The following is a 13,563-nucleotide window of genomic DNA, read 5'->3' as shown; positions in this document are numbered from 1 at the left end:
AAGATTTGAAATATTCCCATCTGATGGGGTTTCCTCGGCCGGCTCAGTGGTAAAGAATCCACCTGTAATACAGGAGCTGCAGAAGACATAGGTTCGATCCCTGGGTTGGGAGGATCCCTTGGAGGAGGAAATGGCAACCCACTCCAGTATTCTTGCTTGGAGAGTCCCATGGACAGAGGAGCCTGGTGGGCTACAGTCTATGGGGTCGCAAAGAGTCAGACGTGACTGAAGCGACTTAGCAGGCAAATGAGAATTGCTATGTAAGGGTGGCACAATTTTGTGTTCCTGTAAGTGGGTGAACTAACTCCACGGTGAGTTTCTACATGAAGCACATTCACTCTATGAACCCAGTCACTCCGGCATCAGTGGTGTGAGCTGCTCTGCTGTTGACACCGAGGCCTGCAGTCCTGCTGCTTTCTCTGTGGCGGTGGCTTCGTCGCTGATCCATGTCCAGTGCTTTGTGACCGCACGGTCGGTGGCCGGTCAGTCTCCTCTGTCCCTGGGATTTCCCAGACCAAAACACTGAAGTGGACTGTCATTTCCTTCTCTGGAAGGCATATGTGACTTTTTCTTATTTCTCCTTAACACAAATAAGGCTTTAAATTTTAATAAGAGATTCTGGAAAGGATTCTGGGAACAGGGCAGGAATCAAGTAAACAGACATACCTACAACTGGCTACTCTTTGTGGTCAGAGATGTTTGCAAATTTCAGAACTTAACCTTCCTGTGATTAGCTCAGCATCTTAATATAGAACACTAACTTATTATTAATAACATTTAAAAAATGAGATTTGTTTCTTCCTCTAGACCTTGCTCCTCCTTCTTGCTGAGGCAAGAAGAAGGGTGAAAAAATGGGATCTGTATCATTCAAACCAATCATTGTTTTATTTCTGATATGTCTGATACGTCTGATAGGTGCATCTGATATGTCTGATAGATAAATCCTATGTCTGGTAGGGTTTATTTTATTTGCTTTGGAAACTTCTGCGGGTTACCTGCAGTCCCTGAAGTCTGTATGAGACCTCTGAATGTCTATTAACCACAGAACACCCTCTATCAGAGAGGTGTTGAAGCGCTCTCCCTTAGCTTCTCCCCACTGGAGAAGGCAATGGCACCCCACTCCAGTCCTCTTGGCTGGAAAAGCCCATGGGCGAGGAGCCTGGTGGGCTGCTGTCCATGGAGTTGCACAGAGTCAGACAGGACTGAGCGACTTAGCAGCAGCAGCAGCAGTAGCCCGTCCCCACGGGACACATACTTCAGGGATTTTCTTGCCCAGCAAACATTTCTATTATATGGGGCCCAGGCACGGCTGCCCAACCACAGCTCCTTTCCTAGATGCCCCTTGGTCCACAGTAAACCGACGTGCATCCTTGAAACTGCCATCTCTCTCTGCTCTGATAAGAAAAGGGGCAGTTCAACAAGTGAACAACTTATGCAGACGTCAGCCAGGGGGAGGAATAAAATGCTGGACTCCTCCTCGCACTGGTGAACTTGCCTCTCTCTTTCCTTTTCAACCTCTCCGCAGAACACCTTTCTATGGAACAAATATAAACACCAATTGCCTTTCTTGGTCCTATTGGAGGATGATAGTTGGTTAACTCCTGCAAGACCAATTTGACATACTCTAAGCATTGGGTGAAGATAGTCAGGCACAAATGTTTATGAGTTGCTTACTATATGAAGTTTCTTAGAACCTATTAATTTCTAATCTTAGCACAACTGTGAAATACCTAGTCATCACGGTTGAAACATGTTTGATTATGCTCTAAACATTTAACTGGGTTTCTGAGAGTCTCCTTATATCACATTTACTTACCTTACATGTTTCCATCCTATTCATTTGCAAACAGATCAATTTTCTTTAGTGTAAGGTCAGTGGCTTTGTATACTTCATTCCTACTCAGGCATAATACTTTGAGATTTTATACTGTGATCAAATGACTTCGTGGCATTATTTTCATAGGTACTACATTAATGACTTTCTTTAAATGTTTAGTGTTGAGAAAAGAACATGAAGCAAAATATTTACTTTTTTATGCAGCACATAAAATAGAGCAATATGTACTGACATCAAAATAACACTTTTGATTATTATTTTTCTAAATATTGATGATTAAGTTTATAGTATTTCCAGTGTAAATTATTTTCCAATATAATTTTCACAGAAGAAGAATTGCCCAAGTAATCATTTCCAAAGCACTGTAATCTCAAACTATTTGAAGACAGTTCAATTCAATTTAGTTGCTAAGTCATGTCATACTCTTTGTGACACCATGGACTGCAGCACATCAAACATTCCTGTCCATCACCAAATCCTGGAGCTTGCTCGAACTCATGTCTATTGAGTTGGTGATGCCATCCAACCATCTCATACTCGGTCATCCTGTTCATCTGCCTTCAATCTTGGCCAGCATCAGGGTCTTTCCTATTAGTCAGTTATTTGCATCAGGTGGGCAAGTATTGGAGTTTCAGCTTCAGCATTATTCCTTCCAATGAATATTTGGGACTGATTTCCTTTAACAGTGACTGGTTTGACATCTTTGTGGTCTAAGGGACTCTCAAGAATCTTTCACAACACCTCAGTTCAAAAGCATCAAACTTCGGCGCTCAGCTTTCTTTATACTCCAACTCTCACATCTACATGACTACTGGAAAAACATAGCTTTAACTAGATGGATCTTTATCAGCAAATTATTATCTCTGTTTTTTAATTTGCTCCCTAGGTTGGTCATCGCTTTTCATTCAAGGGACAAGTGTCTTTTAATTTCATAGCTACAGTCACCATCTGCAGTGATTTTAGAGTCCAAAAAAATAAAGTCTGTCACTGTTCCCATTGTTTCCCCATCTATCTGCCATGAAGGGATTGGGCCAGATGCAATGACCTTAGTTTTTGGAATGTTGACTTCTAAGCCAAACTATTCACTCTCCTCTTTCACTTTCATCAAGAGGCTCTTTAGTTCCTCTTCACTCTGTGCCTTAAAGGTGGTGTCATCTGCATATCTGAGGTTATTGATATTTCTCCTGAATCTTGATTCCAGCTTGTGCTTCTTCCAGCCCAGCATTTCACATGATGTACTCTGCATATAAGTTAAATAAGCAGAGTGACAACATACAGCCTTGACATACTCCTTTCCCAATTTGGAACTAGTCCGTTGTTTCATGTCAAGATCTAACCATCACTTCTTGACCTGCATACAGATTTCTCAGGAGGCAGGTCAGGTGGTCTGGTATTCCCATCTCTTGAAGAATTTTCCACAGTTTGTTGTGATCCACACAGTCAAAGACTTTGGCATAGCCAATAAAGCAGAAGTAGATGTTTCTCTGGAACTCTTGCTTTTTCGATGATCCAATGGATGTTGGCAATTTGTTCTCTGGTTCCTCTGCCTTTTCTAAATCCAGGTTGAACATGTGGAAGTTCAAGGTTCATGTACTGTTGAAGCCTGGCTTGGAGAATTTTGAGCATTACTTTGCTAGCATGTGAGATGAGTGCAATTGTACAGTAGTTTGAACACTCTTTTGCATTTTCCTTCTTTGGGACTGGAATTAAAACTGACCTTTTCCAGCCCTGTGGCCACTGCCAAGTTTTCCAAATTTGCTGGCATATTGAGTGCAGCACTTTCACAGCATCATCTTTTAGGATTTGAGATAGCTCAACTGTAATCCCATCACCTTCACTAACTTTGTTCATAGTGATGCTTCCTATGGCCCATTTTACTTTGCATCACAGGATCCCTGACTCTAGGTGAATGATTACTCCATCCTCATTACATGGGTCATTAAGATCTTTTCTGCATAGCTTTCCTGTTTATTCTTGCCACCTCTTCTTAGTATCTTCTGCTTCTGTTATGTCCATACCATTTCTGTGCTTTATTGAGCCCATCTTCACATGAAATATTCCCTTGGTATCTCTAATTTTCTTGAAGAGATCTCTAGTCTTTCCCATTCTCTTGTTTTCCTCTATTTATTTGCATCGATCACTGAGGAAGGTTTCTCATCTCTCCTTGCTATTATTTAGAACTCTGCATTCAGATGGGAATATCTTTCCTTTTCTCCTTTGCCTTTAGCTTCTCTTCTTTTCTCAGCTCTTTGTAAGGCCTCCTCAGACAGCCATTTTTGCCTTTTGCATTTCTTCTTCTTGGGGATGGTCTTGATCCCTGCCTCCTGTGCAATGTCACAAACCTCCGTCCATAGTTTTTCAGGCCCTCTATCAGACTAATCCTTTGAATCTATTTGTCACCTCCACTGTATAATCGTAAGGGATTTGATTTAGTTTGAACTGAATGGCCTAGTTGTTTTCCCTACTTTTTCTTTGAAGACAGATATATTCAAAATAGGAGAGAAATAAATTTTTCTCAGATGGAATTGCTACATGTAAAATCATGTGAAATTTGTGTTACAGCTTTATGGAGTATTATCTTTTCAATAAAAATTTTAAATAAAATGGTATCACAGGATGCAAAGTATCATAAGAGACGACTGAGAACAAATATATGCCCATAAATTGGACAACATGGAAGATGAATTAATTCCTAAAAGTATACACTGTACCAAGAATGATCAGGACAAAGTAGAAAATACAAACAGACTGATTACTAGCAAGGAGACTGACTCAGTAATAAAAACATTTCATCTCAACAGACAAATATTCAGGACCATATTGCTTCATTGCTAAATCCTATTAAGGTGTCAAAGAATTTGTATCAATTCTTCTCAAACTTTTGGAAAAAATAAAAGTAGGGAACTCTTCTAAACACGTTTTATGAAGTCAGGATTACTCTGATACCAAAATCAAAGATGCCACAAAAAAGTAAATTATAAGTCAATATTACTGATGAACATAGATATAAAAATTCTCCCTAATTATTAACAAACCAAACTCAATAAATTAAAATGACTATAAAACATGATTAAGTGGAATTTATTTGAGTAATACAAAGATGTTTCAACACCCACAAATTAGTCAATATCATATACCACATTAACAAAATATGATCATCTCAATAGATGCAGAAAAAGCTTTTGATAAACTCAAGCATGCATTTGTGATAAAAACTCTCAGTAACACAGTGGGTAGAGTGGGAAACATACCTTAATATTATAAAGACCATATATAACAAACACAGCTAGCATCACCAATAGTGGAAAGCTGAAAGCACTTCCTCTAAGACTAGGAAGAAGACAAGGATGTTCACTCTCAGCAGCACTTTCATTCAGCACAGTACCTAGTTAAGCGATTACAAAAGAAAAGAAAATCCAACTAAACTGGAAAGTAATGAATAAGACTGCCATTATTTGTAGATGACATGATACTACATACAGAAAAATCCTACAGTTCATCAGCAAACTTTTAGAATGAATAAATTCAGCAAAGTTGCAGGATTCTAAATCAATATGCAAAATCTGTTGTCTTTTTATACTAAACAGTGAATTGTCAGAAGGATAAATTTATAAAGCAATTCCATTTACAATTGTACAAAAAATAAATCCCTAAGAATATTTTTAACTGAAGAGGCAAAAGACCTGTGCATTGAAAACTGTTAAGATACTACTGAAAGTAACTGAAGAAGACACTGTGGAAAAATACTTGTGGAAGTAAGTGAAAAAATGCTCCATGTTCATGAGCTAGAAGAATTAATGTTGTTAAAATGTTCATACTATGAAAACCAATCTACAGATTCCATGTAATCAGAATCCCTATTTCAATGGTAATTTTCATAGAAATAAAAATAATAAAATTTGTATGAGCCAAAAAAAGAGCCCAAATAGCCAAAGCAATATTGAGAAAGAACAAATCTAGAGGCATTGCAATTCCTGGTTTCAAACTATATTACAAAGCTATACTAATTAAAACAGCATGGCATTGACCAAAAATGACATATAGGTCAATGAAACAGAAGAGAGCCCAGAATGAAACTGCCACATATACTGTCAACTAAATCCTGACAAAGGAGCCAATAATATACCATAGTAAAAGGAAATTATCTTTAATAAGAGGTGTTGGCAAAACTGGATAACTAAGAGCAAAGGATGAAACTAGACCATTTTCTTACACCATATACAAAAATTGAATCATAATGGATTAAGGACTTAAACGTAAGACTTGAGATTGTAAAGCTCTTAGAAGAACACATAGGAAGTAAGCTCCCTGACATAGGTTTAATGATGATATTCTTTAATTGGACATCCAAAGCAAAGGGGACAAAAGGAAAAATAAACAAGTAGAATTACATGAAACTAAAATGCCAAAGAATGCTCAAACTATCGCACAATTGCACTCATCTCACACGCTAGTAAAGTAATACTCAAAATTCTCCAAGCCAGGCTTCAGCAATACATGAACCATGAACTTCCAGATGTTCAAGCTGGTTTTAGAAAAGGCAGAGGAACCAGAGATCAGATTGCCAACATCTGCTGGATCATCGAAAAAGCAAGAGTGTTCCAGAAAGACATCTATTTCTGCTTTATTGACTATGCCAAAGCCTTTGACTGTGTGGATCACAATAAACTGTGGAAAATTCTGAAAGGGATGGGAATACCAGATCACCTGACCTGCCTCTTGAGAAACCTGTATGCAGGTCAGGAAGCAACAGTTAGAACTGGACATGGACCAACAGACTGGGTCCAAATAGGGAAAGGAGTACGTCAAGGCTGTATATTGTCAACCTGCTTATTTAACTTATATGCAGAGTACATCATGAGAAATGCTGGGCTGGAAGAAGCACAAGCTGGAATCAAGATTTCTGGGTTAAATATCAATAACCTCAGATATGCAGATGACACCACCCTTATGGAAGATGACACCACCCTTAAAGAACTTTAGTTCTTCTTCATGAAAGTGAAAGAGGAGAGTGAAAAAGCTGGCTTAAAGCTCAACATTCAGAAAACTAAGATCATGGCATCTGGTCCCGTCACTTCATGGCAAATAGATGGGGAAACAGTGGCTGATATTCTGGGGGGCTCCGAAATCACTGCAGATGGTGATTGCAGCCATGAAATTAAAAGATGCTTACTCCTTGGAAGGAAAGTTATGACCAACCTAGATAGCATATTAAAAAGCAGAGACATTACTTTGCCAACAAAGGTCCACCTGGTCAAGGCTATGGTTTTTCCAGGAGTCATGTATACATGTTAGATTTGGACTATAAAGAAAGCTGAGCACTGAAGAATTGATGCTTTTGAACTGTGGTGCTGGAGAAGACTCTTGAGAGTCCCTTGGACTGCAAGGAGATCCAACCAGTCCATCCTAAATGAGATCCGCCCTGGGTGTTCATTGGAAGGACTGATGTTGAAGCTGAAACTCCAATACTTCGGTCACCTGATGAGAAGAGCTCACTCATTTGAAAAGACCCTGCTGCTTGGAAAGACTAGGGCAGGAGGAGAAGCGGGTGACAGAGAATGAGATGATTGGATGGCATCACTGACTCAATGGACATGAGCTTGGGTGGGCTCCGGGAGTTGGTGATGGAGAGGGAGGCCTGGCGTGCTGCAGCTCATGGGGTGGCAAAGATGTGGACGACTTGGCAACTGAACTGAACTGAACTGAACTGAAAAACCTTCTATACAACAAAGGATCCCATTAAAAAAAAGTCAGCCTACTGAATGGGAGAAAATAATTGCAAATCATATCTGATAAGGGGTTAATATCCAAAATTTACAAAGCACTCATAGAATTCAATAGCAATAACAACAAGAAAACAACAAACATTTCAGTTAAAAATTGGTAGAAGATCTGAATACTTGTTTTTCCAAAGAAGGCCAACAGATATATGAAAAGATGCTCAACATCAGGAAAATGCAAATCACAATCACAAACAGATATCACCTCATACTTGTTATAATGACTATTATAAAAAAGACAAGAAAAATAAGTGTTGGGGAGGACGTGAAAGAAAGGGAACTTATGCACTGTTGATGGGAGTGTAAATTTATTCAGCCACTCTGAAAAGCTGCATGGAGGTTTACTAAAAATTTTAAAATATAATTATCTTATGATCCAGCAGTTCCACTTTTGGGTATTTATCCAAAGAAAAGAAAAATACTAAGTTGAAAAGACCTCACTCCCATGTATATTGCAACATTAACTACAACAGTCAAGAAACAATCTAAGTTTCTGTCAAAGGATGAGTGAATAAAAAACCGTGAACCTTGCAGATATTTCCCTAAGTGAAATACGTCAGAGAAAGACAAATACTGTATTATCTCTTTTAAAAATGGAATCGCCCAAAAATAAATACAAGCACACAGATGCAGAGAACAGATGGGTGGTTGCAAGAAGCAGGTCTGGGGGTAGATGAAAGAAATGGGTGAACTATTTTGTTTTTGTGTTTTATGTTAAACAAATTGAATATTTTTTTAAATGGCTAGAACATAATATATTAAAAGGAAGAACACCATGTATGGGAAACCATATGTCACACAGGAAAACAACACTATGTTTCATATAAATTTAGTCATTTCTTCATCAGAATTGCTGAAGCTATGGAGCTCCACTTGGTGTTCACATAGTTTTGTCAGGAATTTGAGTCATTTACCTGAGCTATCAACATGTATTCTCTCTGTCTCTATCTGAATATTGTAAGATACTGGCTCTGCTCAATAATCATTATGCTTCCCACCTGCTAGTAGTTCAATCAATACAGTTTGTTCTCTACATGGATTTAAGATGTGCATCTTGATTTCAATAAATGCTTTGTAGAACCAAGGGTTTTTAGGGCATGACTATGTTAAATACAGAACAACTTTACAATTGATACTAAATCTTGTTAAGCTTAGAAATTGTTAAGAATGCCTTAAATATAGACAACCCATAATTTAAAAGATGCTATTCCTAATGAAAATAACTGTTATTGAGTTTTAAGAAAACTTAATTGAATATCCATTCTGTCATTATGACAGTATAGGTGCTAGTATATAAAACAGAAATCATATATAATTATTTTTAATTTTAGCAACATTATTATTCTTTCTTGGGCTTACTATATGTAGTCAAATATGACAAAAATGTGGGAATTTGGAGAATATGAAAAATCATTTTGACTTAGGGGCACTTGGCTATCTATGTCCTAACACTAAGATTTCTTCTGTTACCTTTAGCTAAGAAAGAAACTGAATACTATGCGTGGTTTATTGAAAAAAATTATGATTAATGCATCTTTTAATATAAATGATTAATAATAACAATAGAAGTAGAGTTCTTAAGAGTCCTAAGTTGCACATGAACAATTTTGAATTGTATTTCACATGCATCATTTGATTTGATCTTTATATATTAATATTGATAATAACAACAGCTATCCTTGTTCAAGTATTTACTTTTATTTAGACAATTTGTAGAGGAAACTTCATAGTTTCTGGAAAAAAAGACATTAAAAACCCTGAGGCATAAATACAGTATTTTACATTGTTACTATACTTTGAGAGCAATGAGCCGAGATTCTTTTTCACATTTAACTGACTCTGCCCAATACACTAGATGTCCTCCCAAAGTTCTTGAGACAAAGGCAAGGTAATTATCATTTACCATTCAATATGTGAGGCTCCATGATCAGGAAAATCTCACAAACTTTGGGTAATAAACTAAATCAGATACTGCTGCACCCCCATATAACCCTTCTTCAATTATGAAGATAATGAGTGTGTACAATAAAGAATGAAAACTCAAAACACCTTATGGCATTAATAAAGGGATATAAATAGTAACAAAAGACAAATATATGTACTTTCATATGTGTAGAATATGAAAGGAAGGGAAAGTCATGAAGAAAAGGCTTCATTCATCCACCCCACAACTTTTTACAAAAGAAAGTTGGTGAACAGTGGCATCTTGATTAATTTCACTCTTCATTTTTACTAATTCATTTTTCTTTTCTCACATTTTTAAGAGATGGCACCTAGAACCAGAAAACTTCTTTCTTTAACTTAAATTATTTACACCATAAACATTAACTACTTAAGTTATTTTGAAAGAACTTTGAACAAGCAAACAAAATAGTATAATTATATTGTGTCCCTTTTCCTTCTTTTTCACTTATTATACAATGACACCATTGTTTTCAGATAATAAGATACATAATACTGTACTCTGCATTTTCCCTTCTAGTAGTCTAGCACAATGTAAATGTTATCACCTAACAATGAAGATAATTGTTTTAAGAAAAAAAAAAATCTTTTACATCTTCTGTGACAAAAATGACTTTAAAAAATTGATGTAGTTACAACCACTAAACAGAATTTTTTCTTTTACTTTGGGTTCTTGTCAAGAGGAATAAACACACAGCCCTTAGCACATTTTAGAATGTATTCTAATACTCTGCATTTAATAAGGTATATCTCTCTGTCCTCACAAATCTTTTGTTTAATCCCCTAAGAATGTACAATAAACTGCATTCAGCCTGTTGTCAAGAGCCTGAAACCATGAGGTCAGAGGCATGAAGCTATTAAGATATAAAACATGTAATCTCAGTAATGTTTTACTTTGAATGCCATTTTACAAGGATATTCCAATACCTTTTCCCAAGTTCATTGAGGTTCACAGGGGCAGTGTGAAACAAGGAGTTACAGGCCAAAAAGTTGGGTCAAGTTCAAGCTTACTGACTGTATTCATTCAAAACTTTGTAAGGTAAACGGACCCTGTTTTATCCCCATTTCCTCACATAGAACTTGGCATGGATTAAGAACTAAATAAATATCTTTTAAATAAATAAACACATGTGCTCAGACAAACTGTTAATGTTCCCTGAGTCACAGATTCTTCAGTTGAAAAATGGAAATAATAATATCTGAACTGTGATGACAATAGGAAACTATATGTGTGTTTGGCTGTTTGTGAGTATATGTACATGCAAATTTTCTGAAGTTTGTGGTAGCTATAAAGTACATGTACATGTAAAGAATTATTATTTTTTATACTGGAATCCTTTTTGAAGGCACTAAGTGAGGAAAATGAGCACTTTATGATCCTCACTCACTATGATAAACATCAAAAGCTCATAAATCCAAAGTGAGGTTTATAAATGCAAAAAGTGAGAATACCCCTATGCTTTCCACTTGTGATAAATTGTCCTGACCCAAATACTCACATCTGTTCGCTGAGAGTCAAGTTAAATACCACTTAATGCTGTCAATAGGATGTTCAAGAAGAAAACACTTTCTTAACGTGTCAGAGACATTCTCACACACTGCACTGCCATTAAATATGCACATCAATCAGAGCTTCATTAAAGGAAGTAGTGGGTTTAACATGTAGATTATCCGTAAATCTTAGAACACTCACTGTGATTGGTAGAAACACGTCAAAGATGAGGCGGTGGGAGCCGTCCATCTGTGGAGCAGGCAATTCACAAGGTGCACTGTCAGTGGAGAATTTAGAAACAATAATAAAACTTGACTAAAGTTGGTCTGCTTTTTATTAACACCATGCCTCACGTCAGTGATAAAACTGTCCTTTCAGAAAAAAAACTGTTGTTTTAAGTGCTAAACAATTGCTATGGTTACTACTCAGTTTTAATAAAAATATGTAAGCTTCAAATTAACACATTTTTATTACTTATCCTTTGGTAAACATTGTATTCTACATGGAAATTGATTTAACTCTCAGTTACACAGCTGGGCTTGATACATGCATTTGTTTCAACAACAAGTTTTTAAAGATGTGGAATCACTTAAGCTCTCTTCAAGCACAGTTCATGGTTCCATTTTAACAGCAGAGTAGAAATAAACAAGATAGTCTAGTGATTGTAAAAGAAGGAACAAAACTTGATAACCTATACTTTTATTTGTGCTAAGTATTGGAAGCTGTTGGAATTACTCCTAAGAAAGCAAAGATGTAGAGCGACATGACACTTTCTGGAATTTACTATAAAATGGGATTAAATGGGCTTTTTATAACTCTATGGCAAACTTTGTCCTTATATTTTAGATTATTAAAAATTGTATAAATTGGTTGTATCATGTGAAATAAATTTTTTGAAATTAAAATTAATGAGAAGTGTTTCTCAGTCACCACTATAAGTAGTCACAGTGTTACTAGTTATATTGCCTAAAACCATAAATATTTTAAGAAGATTCATTTTGATAAAGTCATTGATATATAAACAGATTAAACTTTAAAATAGAAAATGTAAATTTATTATAACTCATTGCAACCATAAATACATATTTTCATAATCTTTAAAAGACATAGTAATAGACTAGGAAATACTAACTCACTACAATATTCCTTTCTGTAATATATAATAATTCCATATTTGTATTCCTTAATTTGTTTTATTGATACTGTATATACATGAAGTGCAGTAAATGAAACCTTCACTCTCTCTGTCCTTTCTGGACATCACTCTTACGACTTTCATTCCACGATTATGGTAGTGGCAATGACCTACTCAGCGTCATTTATGCGAGCTATGCTACTGATGATTCCTGACCCACAAATTGTTGTATAAGGAGAAGACTGTTGCAAAAAAAAGAAAAAGACTGTTGAAACAAGGTATGTCTATTTTCAAACAATATGGAAGTAATGGATTGTTTTTAATAACAGACAAATTAACTTCTCAATTGACATGGTACAATACCATGCGGATATAATACCAAAGAGGGGAAAAAAATTGAGGTTGGTGGCTCAGATGGTAGAGAATCTGCCTGCAAAGCAGGAGACCTGGGTTCGATCCCAGGGTCAGGAAGGTCCCCTGGAGAAGGGAATGGCAACCCACTCCAGTATTCTTGCCTGGAAACTTTCATGGACAGAGGAGCCTGGTGGGCTATAGTCCATGGGTTGCAAAAAGTTGGACATTGAGTGATTTTTAAATTACAAGAAAATAAAAGGGACTAACACCATCTACCACTGGCAAATATACAGAATAGCTAGTGGTAGGAGTCTAAACCGGAACAATATTTTGCAAAAGCACTTAGTCGCAGGCATACCCTGTGATCCAGAAGTTTCTTCTAAGAGTGCCCTTTGCTGTTGTTCAGTCACTGAGCCGTACCTGACTCTGTGATCCCATGGACTAGAGCATGCCAGGTTCCTCTCTCCTCGGCCATCTCCCAGAGGATGCTCGAATTCATGTCCATAAGGGTGATCCAGCAGCTTCATTTATGATGGTCAAGGACTGTCAACTGCCCAGTTTCTTATCAGCTGTAGAATAAATGAATTATCTGTGACATATTAACAGAATTAAATGTCCTAGAGCAATGAAAATGAAAAATCTACTGCTGAATGCAACAAGATGCATTCTCATGGAATTCACTAACATCCTTTATATAAAGTATTTATAAAAGAGAATTCTTACAAAATTCATATTAAGTTCACAACTGGACAAAACTTTTATGGAAAAGAAAATCTTTTATGGAGCATCAGAAATAAGGAGAGTAACTAATTTGGGAAGAAGTATTAGTAACTGGGAGATATCTCAAGGAGGAATTTTGGTGTGCTAGTAATATTCAATTTGTTAAAGTTTTCTATATGTATGTTCTATTTCCATAAAAAGTATTTCTAATAAATGATAATACATAGCACTTACTGTAATTTCAAGAACATAGCAAGTCTAAACAAGAATTTCACTTGTATAG

The sequence above is a fragment of the Odocoileus virginianus genome, chromosome 3 (assembly GCF_023699985.2).
Source record: "Odocoileus virginianus isolate 20LAN1187 ecotype Illinois chromosome 3, Ovbor_1.2, whole genome shotgun sequence".
NCBI lineage: Eukaryota > Metazoa > Chordata > Mammalia > Artiodactyla > Cervidae > Odocoileus > Odocoileus virginianus.
Note: the sequence above shows the minus strand (reverse complement) of the source record.